A 14,081-nucleotide genomic window follows, 5' to 3' on the forward strand; every position below is an offset into this window, starting at 1 on the left:
CTTGTAATTTTCATTCTTTTCTTCTCTCGTAATCCAATTGTTTTTAATTATTTAATGTTTAACCGCCAACCTGTTCATACTGCGATACGCTCTCCAGTTGTACGATTTACTCGGTCGCAAATCAGTGCGAATCAAGCGATAGAAATGTGGCAACAACGCCATTTGAATAGCAAATGGGGAAAACGTAACACTGAAACGTTTCTTCTGAATGACATGGATGTGCCAAGAGCAAAGCTTTTTGTGACATTTTCACATTTCCCCAGTTTTCTCAACAAGACAATTCACAACGGTACCGTGCTTGATTCGATTCGAAACAACTCGAGCCGATCGTAAGCATTCGTCACTCCGCTCGTTCGGCTCGTATTCGGAAGTGCATCTCACGCTCAGCGACCGATGTAGTTTCCCCTCCATTTTCGAAAATACGTGCCAGCCAACCGAATGCAATAGAGCAAAAACAACGAGCGGTCGTCAACACACTGGGATACGCGGTATTTCGATAAAAATCAAAAATTGTTGCAACCGCATAAAGGATAACGATGGAAAACATTCACATTCAGTCTGTGTACACATTTTGTAGTGAACGGATAACGACCGTACGACGCAGAGCGTTTACATATTACGTTGAGATTCGTATTTTCCCGTTCGTGTGCTCTATGTGTCTGTTTTTTAATCTATGCAGTGAGCGCATATTTGAAATTCAAACCGCGTGATATACAAACGATTGAGCATTGGGAAAAAAGCAGAAGAAAAAGAAGAAGAGCGTTTGGAGATAATCGTTTTAAAGTATTTAGTGCATAGAGTGAATAGAAACAAATTTGGGCAAAATTACACCCCATTACAGCGGTTGAATGTAAATTGACTTTTATAACAAAAGTAAATATTTTGAGAAAATATAAAAAAAACGAGATTGAACGAAATAAAAGCAATGCTATGCCATCGAAATTGCCAGAAGGGATAATGAACGTGAGGTTGAGCCGAAAAAAAATATTGAATGTGTGTGTGAACAAACGCAGTGTTTTTGTTTCGTTGCCTCTGTAAAACGACAAAACAAGAGGGTTTCATTAATTGTCGAAAAAAGCGAGCCGTTTCGTAATGAAGTTCGGAATTATCCTTTTAAATTGTGCGTTAAAAATCGTGGTGTAATTTAGTGTGTTCACACTTTTTAGACGAGCACGTTTTGGCTGGAGCACGTACAAACTGTTTGTAGTGCAAAAAAAAGGGAATGACAATCACATCAGACTCGGAATATTCGGTGTGTGGACTGTCGCATTTAGTTTAGTTGGTGATTCGTCCCGATGCCAAAAGTCGACCAAGTGAATTGTGATTATATTGAATATTAACTTTTATTTTCATTCAACCAAATGACTGTGCTCGTGTTAAACCGCGTAATGTGATATCGTAAAGTGAGCAAATGCGTATAAACGAATCGAAGAGCAATTGATAAAATTCAATGATAGGAAAATTGCTCAGTCAGCCGAACCAACAGAGAAAAAATAACAGCAAGGGAACGAGGAAAATCGGCGATAGAAAGAAGAACAAACGGTTTTTTTTATAACAAAAACGAACCCTCCACTACTTCATTGACATATAGAGAGTTGGCTGTAGCTAATGAGATTGAACTGTGTTAAGCGTGGCATTAATTTGCGCGTTCAATCGCCTAATTCGGCCATTGATTTTCTCAAGCGGGCAATGTGTGTTTTGATAAAAATAAATATCGGAATAAGATTTTCGAGTTTTTACTGAATGAACGGTACGACCCCTTATCTATTTCGGGTGTGGAATTAGTTGAGTTGAGAAAGTCATTTTGGAAACAAAGCACGACATTGTTGGAATATTGAATTTCGGTATGAAACGAATGGTAAAATCGACGAAAACGGAAAAAAATACGGAAAAAAGTGGAAACCCACGGCATCTAAAATGAGAGCCTAGAGTGAAAGATTTTCGTTTCTTCTACTTTTGGTGTTTCGGAAGTGTTTTTTACATAATTTTCCGTTTTTATATATATTTTTTGTTCCTTCTTGTATTTTGTTTTTCGTAATAACTGAAATACATTTGATATTGTCGTTTGAATAAGTGAACCGAGGCCCGACGAAAGTGAATCGCATAGAAAGAGAGATAGAGAGAGAGAGAGAGAGAGAGAGAGTGCGAAGCAAACAAGTGTGACAAGCGCCTGTTTCCATATTATTTTATCGGTGGATGGGCAAGAATGGGACGCCTGCTGCTTCGTCAGCTAATCCAAAACACCAAAAATAGCACAACGAGTGAAAATACATAATTTTTAATATTGAATAAATCTGCCGACATTGCGATGGGGGAAGCAAAACAAAACGAAACTGTGCTCGTTCGCGTTTACGAATGAAGAACCAGATCCGAGCGAACAAAAAAATTACGTCACTTTTTTGTGCTCTCGTTCGACATTAACAAGGTCCATAACAAGGCGGAAAATAGACGAACAAAAGCAAATTATTTAAATCAAACAACAAAAAACTGTGTGTGTGTGTGTGTGTGTGGGTGTGTGTGGGTGTGTTTGGGTGTGTGTGTGTGTGTGTGTGTGTGTGTATTGTTGTGTACGGCGACGGCAAGTGCTGCAAACGTGTATTAGAAGAAGAACAACATGAGCACAATAAAACGGCTGTGAGCCAAAACGAAATCATGTTCGCCGAGTCAAGGATCAGAAAAAATTCCGTGTTGATAAAGTGTGAACGAAAAAACCATTGTTTGCGTGCGTATAATATTCTATTGTCCGAAAGAAAAACAGAATGCCACCGCTACAAGACGACGACCAACCGACCGACGAACCAACGTCAACAGCAACAAAAAAAGAACACGCATACCCAATTTCAAGGGAGATTGATGAAAAAATTGACTGAGAAAAATTAAACGAAGCATTTATGCCCGTAGGGTCATCACACTGCTGCACATTCATTCAGTGATTCAATACATATTGTTTTTGGCATCACGCTCGCGTTGACGCTTCTCAACACAGACAAGTGAAAAGTGCGACAGTTGAAAAGAAACAAAAATCAAAACATAAAATAAACGGACATTTGATGGCAACAGAACAGTGAACAGTGACATTTTGTGAACAATTTTCATTTGTGTTGCGTCCGACAGAGAAGCCATTGCAGCAGAAAAAGAAAATTGGAAAATAAATTAAAAGCATGTCGTAGAAGTTTTGTTGGGCACTGGAGATCAGACAGAAAATTGAATGGAATTCGTCGAATTCGACAGTGTCCGTTGCAGCCGTAAATAGATTCTCATCCCCTCAGTGTAAGCCAGAAAGTCGCGTCAAGGGAGATTTTCGGCTAACAAACACTCCTCAGTAAACGTTCGATTATCATTATCGGGATTTCGAATTACCGTCGAACCAACAAGAACAACAACAGGAAAAAAAACGAGGAACAAATACAAACAAAATATCGGAAGAAAAAAAATAGAAGAAAACAATACGAAAGTATAAATAATCCGACATAAAGCCGTGGCCTTGATAAGTTGTTTATGAGCATCGAAAAGTTTCGTGGGTGGGTGTGATGAGAAGAAAAAACTATTTTGCCAACTTGAAATTTGTGTGTGGACGAAGCGAAGCGAACGGCTGATCACGCACATGCATAAAAACCAGTGACGACCGTGTATAGCTCCCACCCCCATAAAAACGCTCGTGGAATGAAGCTATTTCAAAGGTGGATTTATGTCTCTGATAACTGTTTGCACCAACTGCCAAGTTTATTTTTATTGTAGTGCGTGTCCGGGTGCAAAATAAAGAGAAAAAAATAAAACTTTTCTCATGTTTGTGAATGACGAAAAAACGGAAGGAAAAAAAAGTCGCACACCTGAAAAGTGTTTCGGATATCGTGGCAACAAAAACTAAAAGCAGATCTAGTGCAACAGATATCGATTATCATCGAAAATAAACACCGAAAAAACACTGTGAATCAAGTAAATCACATACAGAACATTGAGTCAAGGAGAGCATAGCGCCAAAACGAAAAAGAAAACCAGGGGCAGCAGGCCAAAGAAGAAGGAGAAGAAAACTTACGGAAATCTTGATTATGTGCGTCCATGTTTGAACCAATTGAATCGAATGAAATGGGATTCAAGAGGAAAAAGAGTGAATTTCGATAGTTGAACGATAGGAAAAAGTTTTTCGTTGTGCCATTTTACGAAACACATTACGAAAGACTACGGCGACGACGACGACAAAGAGGACGACAAGTGTCGCTTTCGTCTTCATATGCGACGACGACATGTGCAAATGTGTTTTTGCTCTTGTTCTTTTTTTCTTCGGCAAAGCATTCGCCAAAGCACTTTAAATATTTACACAATTTTGTGTCGCACACCAGCCGTGGAGAGAGACTCTTCGTGTGAGCAGAATCGAATGTGTTTGTGTAATGTGAAACTGGTATTAAAGAGAGACTGAATCAGCCAGAGCAAAGTACACAAAAGCAAATAGACTGCAATTTAAAATAAAAATACTTACAAATCAATGTAAAAAAGCGAGCACGTATTCGTTGCGATGTTCCGTCTTCAATTTAAAAGATACACACACTTCGCATCGGGCACAGGAGAAGAAAAACAACCACTCGCTTGAATGAAGAAAACAAAATAAAAAGAAGAAAAAACAGTGTACGACGACGACTACGTAAACAATGTTAGCGCAATTCGGTGCTGAGAAACGACGGCAAGATCCAGCTGAATGCGATGCAATGACATCGTTCAATGGTAAAAACTAAAGAATTGAAAATTCAATGTGCTTTCTACGTGTCTAGTTCAATGTATGCTGGATTTTAAAGAATTGCTCAGATTCAATAGCAGCAGCAGCAGCAATTCAATGGCTGTTGGTATCGATGTTATGTGCGCAAATGTTTGTTTGTAATGAAATGAATGTGTTTATCAATGTAATTCAGGCACGCACGCACTAGATACTCCCCGGTAATCAACGAAAGCAATATGAAAGAGCTCTAATATCGTCAAACAGCACAAGCGATATGACACGGCAACCGAATTGTCAAAACCAGAATTGAATCAAGTGCTGCTGGTGTTTTAAAGAGAAGAAATAATATTAAATAGACGTTGAAAGATAGCGCACGCGAAACAGAAAGCGACGACGAGCGAACAAAAAAAGCGCACAGAAAAGATTATTTTCCTTTTGAAGCGAGCAGAGATTTCCTGCAAACGATATTAGTCGGGCAAAGGCTTACCATCGACGGGAGACAGGTAGCAAGAAAATTATCACTCTATTCACCGTTATCTCATTTATGCTTCTGTTACACGCACCAAAACAGTGCATTAAAGAAGACAAGCTTAAGATAAGATGAACCAAGTAGTAGAGAGAAAAAAACAGACAGTAGGAAGTATCCTGTAAAGTGAAATAACGAGAAACGGAAACAAAAAACCGCCTGACCCAGTGCAATGAAAATAACATGTTGAGCGAATGAAAAGAGAAATTAAACAAAAACAACACGAGGAAAAAAGTTGAAAGAAAATAGAAAACAAGCCGTGACAAACTACGTTTGCAAGACGCCACAAAAGCATCCAATTGATAACAAAAGAAGAATAAGAAGTGGGAGGAGAAGAAGAAGAGAGAAAAAAAGAGTGGAAAATAAAATAAAAGGTGAATGTGAAATAAATTGGATCTTTGTTTACACTAAACCAAGCGATTCGTCTTACTATCAACACCGTATGAATCCAAATGAAAAGCGAAAAAACATACCAAAATGAAATGGGCAAAAGCTGAAACGGAAATAACTTGGAAGATACGGTTGGCTTTAAAAAGAGCCATCCAACTTTTTTGGTGACTTACACCCGATCCTTCGTCTCAGTCTTTGTCGCCACAGCAGCAGCAACAACAACAGTAGCATCATGTGCCAATGGTAAGTACACACTTCACCAGATTTAATAAATTCATTCGAGTGGACTCCTTTTTTCCCACACCTCACCATTGAATTATTGACATTTCCATTCAATGGAAAACAGAGGCACGGAGAAAAAAAAACTTTCAACATTTCCCAGAACCAAAACAAATACTATTTATACAATACCTTCGACTGCTGTATTTCTTTCTGCGAAATGTTTTCTTCGTTTTTGTTTTTTGTTTTTCATTTGGATTGATTTATGTTTCGATTTAATATATTCAGGCGATTCGTCATGGATCCATTTGAAATGCGATCCCTTCAGCCATCTGCAGAAACATTACTTAATTAAATGTAAATTTACCGGAAATCGAAGCGAACCCTAGGTATTGTATTTTTCCGTCGATTTTGTTCAAACATTTGCCAGATTCTTCTTTTTCGTTTGTGTCATCACTATCGAATTCGCTTTTTTTATTGTTAAAATTTGAAATTTATAAACTTTCACGCATAAATGGATACCGCAGAGATAAAAGCCAAAAAGTTGTTTCGTGTCTCTTTAACGTTCCGAAAAAACACATACAGGGACTCCCTGTCAGGGAGAGAAAAAACACAATAAAGTTTGGCGAAATAGCTGACTGAGCGTCATGGAAACGTGTTTCCTAAATATTTGATTTCGAGTGAGCTAAAGTCGGTGATTTTGCGTTTATTTGATAACAAACTCACAATTCAACATTGATAAATGATTCGGTTTTACGCTATGTCATAAATTTACCGTCGTCGTCGTTTAAAATCCAGGTGTAATGCAATTTCGATGGGATTGAAATAGGGCAATAAAAGAAATCACGTTTCGTGGAAATCTCAAATTTAGAATATACTTAACGGTGACATTTTGCTCTGGCAACAGTTGATATAATTTTCTTTCCGTTTCGGTTGACACGTTTAGAAGGTACGATGAAGTTAGCGAGAGTAAATCCAAACGAATTTTCTTGATGATTTCATCTTTTTCATTGTTTTCTAGCGACTAGAAGGATATTCATCGAAAGGTCATCCTTTATAAGCATATAAGCTATTCGTACAAGAAACCCACACTGGAGAAAGTGAATATGCGGACCAAACGGAGCCCAAACACGAGTTTTGGAAAGTTTTTCTTGTTATTTTCGGTTTCACTCCACACCTTTCACTTCAGTTATTTGCCACATGCTTTTCATTGGTGGAGATGGCCGATGGCGGATGCCTCGTGTTTGTATTACATATGTCCAACATTACACGAGTACAGGCGGAAACGGAAACTTTTGATTAGTTATTGATTTTCATTCACTTTGCCAATTAACCCGTAAGCCCAACGTCGAAAATTGTTTTGCCATCACTTGTTTCTCTTTTTGTGTGTGCGTATGCGTGTGCGTGTATGTTGCTCTCATGCCAGCGAAGTGAAGAGAAAGCAAAGTGTGCGTTTGAGTGAAGGATGTGTATTGTTCATGAAGAATCATCCGATTTGTTAGATTACCTCGAAAGAAATGCATGACATTGTTCGTACAATCAACCTCTTTTTATCTCGGGTCTCTCATCACCGTCACAATCACGTACCCATGATCTTTTTGCTATATCTCATGCATATGCCAAACTCATGTAAATATATATGTGACATCGTCAACCAAACAAAACCGCTTCGTTCAACTTCGTTTCGCTTCGTATTTTTTCACTACACTTTTTCAAATTCGATAAATCGCCAATGTCGGAATTGCAAACAAACCCAAAATAAAAGTACGCTGAAATCAATTTTCCAGTACAAGAAACACGTCTTTGATTGAAGCCGCTTTACCATTTGAACTAGCGAGCGAGAGAAAATTCCAAATATGAGCAAGCGAACGAATTTTTTGCTTCTCCTCTTTTGATCGGATGTGTTTGAATGCTCGGATCTTGATTCAATTGAGTTTATTAATGAAATTTTCAATAGTTTGCCATCGTTTAAGCATTTGTGTCTGCGCCTCAAGATTCTTTTTTATGGCAAAGGTTTAGCGATGAAAAGAAAATCAAGTCTCTTCGCAAGAAAAACGGTTGACATCCTTCGGATCTATGTTTGTCTTTGCTTTTTCACTTGTCCGGTTTCGGTAGTCGTGTGTGAAATTCATGTTACTTCCGGTTTTCGTGGTGATTTCGCTCCGAGCGCCACCGCATACGGCTCCAACGGATACAGATGCTCTCGACATGAAACGAATAAAGGGCAGACTCGATTTTCTTCCATCTAAAATCGATAAGATACATTGTTTGTCGGAGACGATTGGTCCCCTTTTTGAAGATAAAAAGAAAAGCATACGAAAGATTTATCAGTTAAAAAGGAAACACAATTTTTCACAGTAGAGAATAAGATCTGAATTTGCCTTGATCGAATTAATTTTTTTCTTCTTTCGCCCATCGCTTTTATCTTCAATCTTTTGTCCATTTCGATTATTCAATAAAAAAAACATAAATGAATTTTATGAACGAACGTTGTGCACAGATGAATTTCGTCTACAATTTTTACAGTTTAAGATTCAGATCAAAGTCTCGGCATTACGTTTTTCACGAATGGAGAATACAAATGCTCACATTCATTTAGTTGCATGGTATTCAATGACTGGAACAGTTCTATCTCTTGGAAAAGAAAAGTAAAAAGAGATTTCTAGGAATTTTACCTGAAAAGCGTTTAAAACGTTGTTCAATTACAGTTTGAAACGTAGTGATTTATGTAATTCAATCCATGTCACTTAGTGTTCAGACTACATCACTGTACCTCCATTTAAGTGTATGTTGAAAAAAGTTTGATATACTTTTCAATATTTTCGAAAACTTTTGATGAAATAATTGAATGAAATCCGGCATGGCGCATGGTAATTAATTGGTTATCGTTTTTTCCCCATAGAACTAAATATTCCACTTTTCGGATAATTAAGGGCTTCTGGTAAGATTTTTATGACCACTTACTAAGTTATCATTTGTTTAGTGCTTGAAACAGTCCAAATCGGTTGAAAATTGAAAACATTTGCTGTTCACTTAAATTCCGTTGAAAAAAGGTATTAACAATTATATTACTATAATACTGAAAATTAGAATGAAATCGAAAAAAACATGAAATTCGACCTGTTCACATTCGGAAAACGAATGTGTTTGAAGGATATGTTAAAATATGGGCTTAAATTCAATTGGAGCATCAAAGCGGTAAAATTGCTGGAATCCATCTAATTGACATCGATTCTAATTATGAAAATGAGCAGATTTTAATTAAATGCAGCGCTCCACCAAAAAAAAAAAACTGCCACACACAAATATTTTGCAAACCATGCAAAAGCCCACAAAAAGCGCTGGCAAATGTAAATCGTCCCGCAAATGGTTTAAATCAATTTCAATGGCTACACAAAACTATGTTGTATAGAACATGTACTCTGAAAAAACTGATGTAGGGTTATGTTAAACTGTTTGTGTTGACATTTATTTCACAACAAGTATTCAAAAAGTTTGTGGTGATTCTCGGTACTGAATATATTTTTGCCGCTAGAGCACCACAAATCTTTTTTAACTTTGTAGTGAAAAAAAAGTTGGAAATATACATATTTAGTACCAGAAATCACCACAATCTTTTTGAATTCTTGTTATGAAATAAATGTCAACACAAACAGTTTAACATAACCCTACATCAGTTTTTCCAGAGTAATTTATCAATTTCAACTTTAATCTCTCTATCGATTGTAATTCGAAACTGTTTCAATGTCTAACTGAATTTGTGTGAGAATATTTGAAATGTTAATTTTTAGCCTAAAATCGATGGTCAAATATTATGCAAACTCATTACATTCCATTTAGCCGATCGATTTGAATGTAATTGATAAAATAATGCAAAACAAAACTGGGCTAATGATGGGTAATATTCAAAGTGCATTGCCACTGGGATTTTTTTATATGAGAAAAGCCGGAGGTATTTAATCCGTGACCCGTAAATTAATAATTTAGTAATGAAAAGCTATAAATTCAATGGCTAAATGTAAACTTGGCACAACTACGCATTCAAAAATGTAAATTAATCGGACTGATGTGAACGTCATCTGACATTTACGTTCGTTTTTAAATAATCAATGAGAGATCAGATTACTTCCGCTGATTCGAAAAAGTTTTCTCTTGTATTTTCCGACCGAATGAATGGAATGACGGGCGACGAATGATGGCAAAATTCGATATGCGACGGTTGAAATCATGTAGCCAAATACAGAGGGAAAATTGTCAATTAATTTGGACACACACACACAGCAGTAGCATCGTCATCATTGTTGGTGTCGGTTTGGCATTATTTTTGGAAAAACAGATTTGTGTGTTATACCTGCTATTATTCGTGATTTGGTATTCTCATTTCGGTTAATCCGTGAAAATTACAAAATAATTGGATTTTGAGTCGTAAGTGTGCGTGTGCGTCTGTGTAGCGATGTCAGAGTGTAATCATTTTCATTCTGATGACCTTTGATATCTTTCGCTAATGTTTCTAGCATCACACAGCGACCTTACTCACGGCGTTGTTCTCATCCACTCTCACACCCCCATTGAAATAGAAGGATACTGAGCAAGCAGTTGTGCAGATTTACAAGTCCGAACAGATGCTCTAATATTAAAGTTAATTTTCTATTCATATCATCAGCCCAAAATAATTATCAGCGTGTCTACGAAATAGCTTGCGGCTACCGCTCCACCAAACGTCTCTCCACTCGTTTCATTTCGGTTACAATGAAACGTAGCCGTGATTTTTAATTCGCAGTAAAAAAAAGCAATTCAAATGCGTTTCGTATCTGGAATGAATTCAGATTGGTTTGAAGAAATTGGAGGCTGCTGTTAAAGTATACTTCGAGGGCAAACCAGAGAAAAACAGAGTATCGTATAAATTCTTTATAGGCCATAAGTGGATTGGCTATTAATAAAGATCCAAAGTTAAACAGAAGGGATGCAAAGACAGAAGATTTGTTTGTTGTGTTGCCTCCGGATGAAATGGGATTTTGTGATGGTGTTTAAATTCAATTCGAATCATTAATCATACGGTTCCGTCGATCCAAATATTTTATCAACACTTTGGCCCGAGGAATTTGCAATATGACCAAAAAATGATTGACTTGAACTCTACGTTTGATACCATACATTGTTCAAACTAATTATCGAAAATCATTGAAATGATGCGTCAGTCGGAAATCGGCGTTGGCTTGGAAACAGTGGTGAACGATGAGACTTCATGCCTAAAAGTTGGAAACAAGAAAGCCTCAAGAGGTTAATGTGTTGGTTGTAGTTTGAATATCGCAGCAATAGCTATGTTTAAACTCCAAAAATGACCGTATGGTGAATGGTCTTGTAATAGGCAATCAAATGGTTACCACCAATACAAACATTTGGTGAGATGATTCCAAGGGGGTAGACACAGTTTCTAACGTACAAGTTTTGACGAATTTGTCTCATTTTGCACCGAGTAGTTCCGAGTACATCTATGCATTTTAAATGTAAACTCGAAACTACTCAAAACACTCAAATGACTTTGACAGTTCTCTGTGTATACTACACATTACACTGAACCATATGACACCGAGTAGCACCGAGTAGGTTCTAGTATCTCCGAGTGCTTGTTGAGTATGAATTTGTATCTAACCCTTTGGATGATTCTCCCTTTGAGCTGAGTCCAGATTTGAGTGGGGTTGCGGCTATGAGAGTGTGAGATTTTATGATGTTAAATCGTTTGAAACTTCCATTCGGCCCTTTTCCTTCGTCTTTGTAACGCCGAAACGAACAGCTGCCATAGATCCAAGTTTAAATATGCATAAGCACAATTTCGTCCGTAAACTACCGACGGATTACATTTGAAAATCTTCTGAAATGCATACCGACAAATATGCAGAAAGCCTTTCGGTATATAATTTAATGCCAATGTCAGCATGTCTAATGTTTAAATGCAAAATTCGACATTTCCAAGTAATTTGTATCTGAAACTGTCATAAGGAATGGGTGAACTTCCCCCACCACTCCCATCCATTTGGCAGTTTCATTTAGAATGCCTCCATCTATTTTCGGTTCGATCTCATTCAAATATTAAAGAGCCTAAATATAAATTCCAAATTTAGCGATGGGATTTCGTTAGCTCGTGCACAAAATTGTTTCACAGTGCGCAAAATTTCGGACGTTCTATTCGATGATTCATCGACAATGAAACAAAACAAGTGTGCAAATCATAAGTCTTTGCATTGATGGCAATGTTATGAATATTTGCTGAGAGGCATTTCGTGCGTACGTAAACAGATATCTAGTCGTTGGGTAGAGACATTCAGATGTTTAGTCGGTGGGCAAAGGCATTCAATAGTGGTGGATTTCGCCTAATTGCCTGACATGGAGCGAGCACAAACAAAATTCCACTTTGACTGACAGTCGTCTAAATTTCACAGGCATGAAACCGAGCACCGGTCAACTAAGTTTAAGTTTAACCAATCCCGGAACATCTATTCCATTTGAAGCAATTTATTCAAATTTCACCAGACAATAACTGACAATCCGATATTGTTTTATGCCTTTCAGCATTTATTACCATACTCCGTTTTCATTCGGTTTGCAACACAGCAGTGACGCGTGTAGTATAATTTTGAACTATTTTCATAACCTGTCAAATACTCCAGCATTCCATTTTTACCACGCAAAATTCACCACCTGCTTATTTGTTCTGAGTAAAAATAAATTTAATAATTTATTCTTTTGTTGCAATAAATACAAGCATTTTTCAGAACTAAAAATGAGACACATTTTTTTAAATCAGAAAGACTTTTACGTGTAAAAACAAGAAATTTCATATAAGGCCTGCTTCAGCAGACACATTTTCTTTGTTGAAGAAATCCACCGAACAGTGTAACTAATATAAAAATTCAGATCGCGCAAATCACTGACATCAACTAACAATTGAATTTTACAATATTTTTTTACTATTGCAATAACTATTTGACCATTACTTAATCTTTTTCCTATTTGTAGGCATGAGTTTCTAATGAGAATACTGAAGCAGGCCTCCATTCTTCATACTGATTAACTGATAGTTCTTTTCACCTCAGAGTTTATGGTGAAAAGTAGTTACGAATTCTGCCGTATCTGTCATTGCATATATTCGTTGGCGCTAGTGTAATGTCACAAACCTTTCACTGTTTTCTCGACTTTGTATGGATTTTTGTTAATGCAATTGGGGTATGTTTATTACCCATTTATGAGGCTAAACAGATACAATACACGAAATTATTCGGTACCAATGAATAAAATATTTCCAATAGTATATAGCACGAGATTAACGAGATAGAAGGAAAGAGTGAGAGAGCATGAACGAGAAAAATCCATTTTCAATATTGACCCAAATTAGAAGCAGCGCGTTCCCTAAATTATTCAATTTCTCATGAGCAATTTGGCCATATTTCTTGCCCCAACCAATCAATATATTGCTACTAATGCAAACTAAATCAACATAATTAGAGGAACAAGCACACTGACAATGATATATATATATATATCTCCAACTATAGCCCACTTGAATTGCATGAGTACAACATGCACATTTTGTAAACATCCTGCTTCCTGATATCGAATCAATGTTATTTACGTGTCAGTTGTGGCCTAGATTTTGGCATTTATTACATGTTCATTTTTTATTTCTTGATCATCTCAAGCGTGCGATAGCATGAAAGAGGGAAGTTTGATATGAAAAATAATGCGAATTGAAACACGCACACAATTTCAACGAAACAGCTAGAGGCAAAGCGCTGTGATTCATTTAATTGGATTTTTGAACAGCGTAGGCTGTTTCTTGCCTTCGACGATTAAAAAAGTATGGATAAAAATGGAGAAAAAAGAGAACCAACATTCGGTTTTGAAATACTTTGTTTCCCCGCGGGAAAATATTTTCTTGTACTCTTTTAAAGCTAAAAATATAAACTGTGTGTATGTGTGTGTGTGCTGTAAAAAGTGCACAACAAATGTTACGTTGTCTTTGTAACGAAAGCTTATTTTGGCTCAAATTCGGAAAGAGCAGATGTAATGTAGCGCCTTTTTCTCTCATCATTTCTTTCGAACGATGAACTTGATTCTTAAATTAATCCAATAATTTTGTTGGGTTCATGAAAATCGATTAATTTGCCACAGAAACATAACCCAAAGCAAAAGAGAGAGAGAGAGAGAGAGAGAGAGAGAGAGAGAGAGAGAGAGAGA

General features: G+C 36.9%; 1 protein-coding gene across 2 annotated transcripts in view; it reads left to right on the forward strand.

The window, feature by feature from the left end:
- Window positions 1-561: 561 nt before the first annotated feature.
- LOC129567620 (amphoterin-induced protein 2-like) overlaps window positions 562-14,081 on the forward strand; it is an 84,164-nt gene continuing 70,644 nt past the window's right edge. Inside the window, exons 1-2 of one of the 2 annotated variants that reach the window (XM_055444719.1) lie at window positions 5,853-5,870; window positions 8,749-8,787. The gene's annotated coding sequence lies outside the window, so the exon portion shown is untranslated. Of the gene's footprint in view, window positions 5,871-8,748; window positions 8,788-14,081 lie in introns of both variants that reach the window. The other variant, XM_055444718.1, reaches the window with a different exon arrangement.

This window comes from Sitodiplosis mosellana, unplaced genomic scaffold (assembly GCF_009176505.1).
Source record: "Sitodiplosis mosellana isolate CC-2019 unplaced genomic scaffold, AAFC_SMos_1.0 Smas_scaffold_12, whole genome shotgun sequence".
NCBI lineage: Eukaryota > Metazoa > Arthropoda > Insecta > Diptera > Cecidomyiidae > Sitodiplosis > Sitodiplosis mosellana.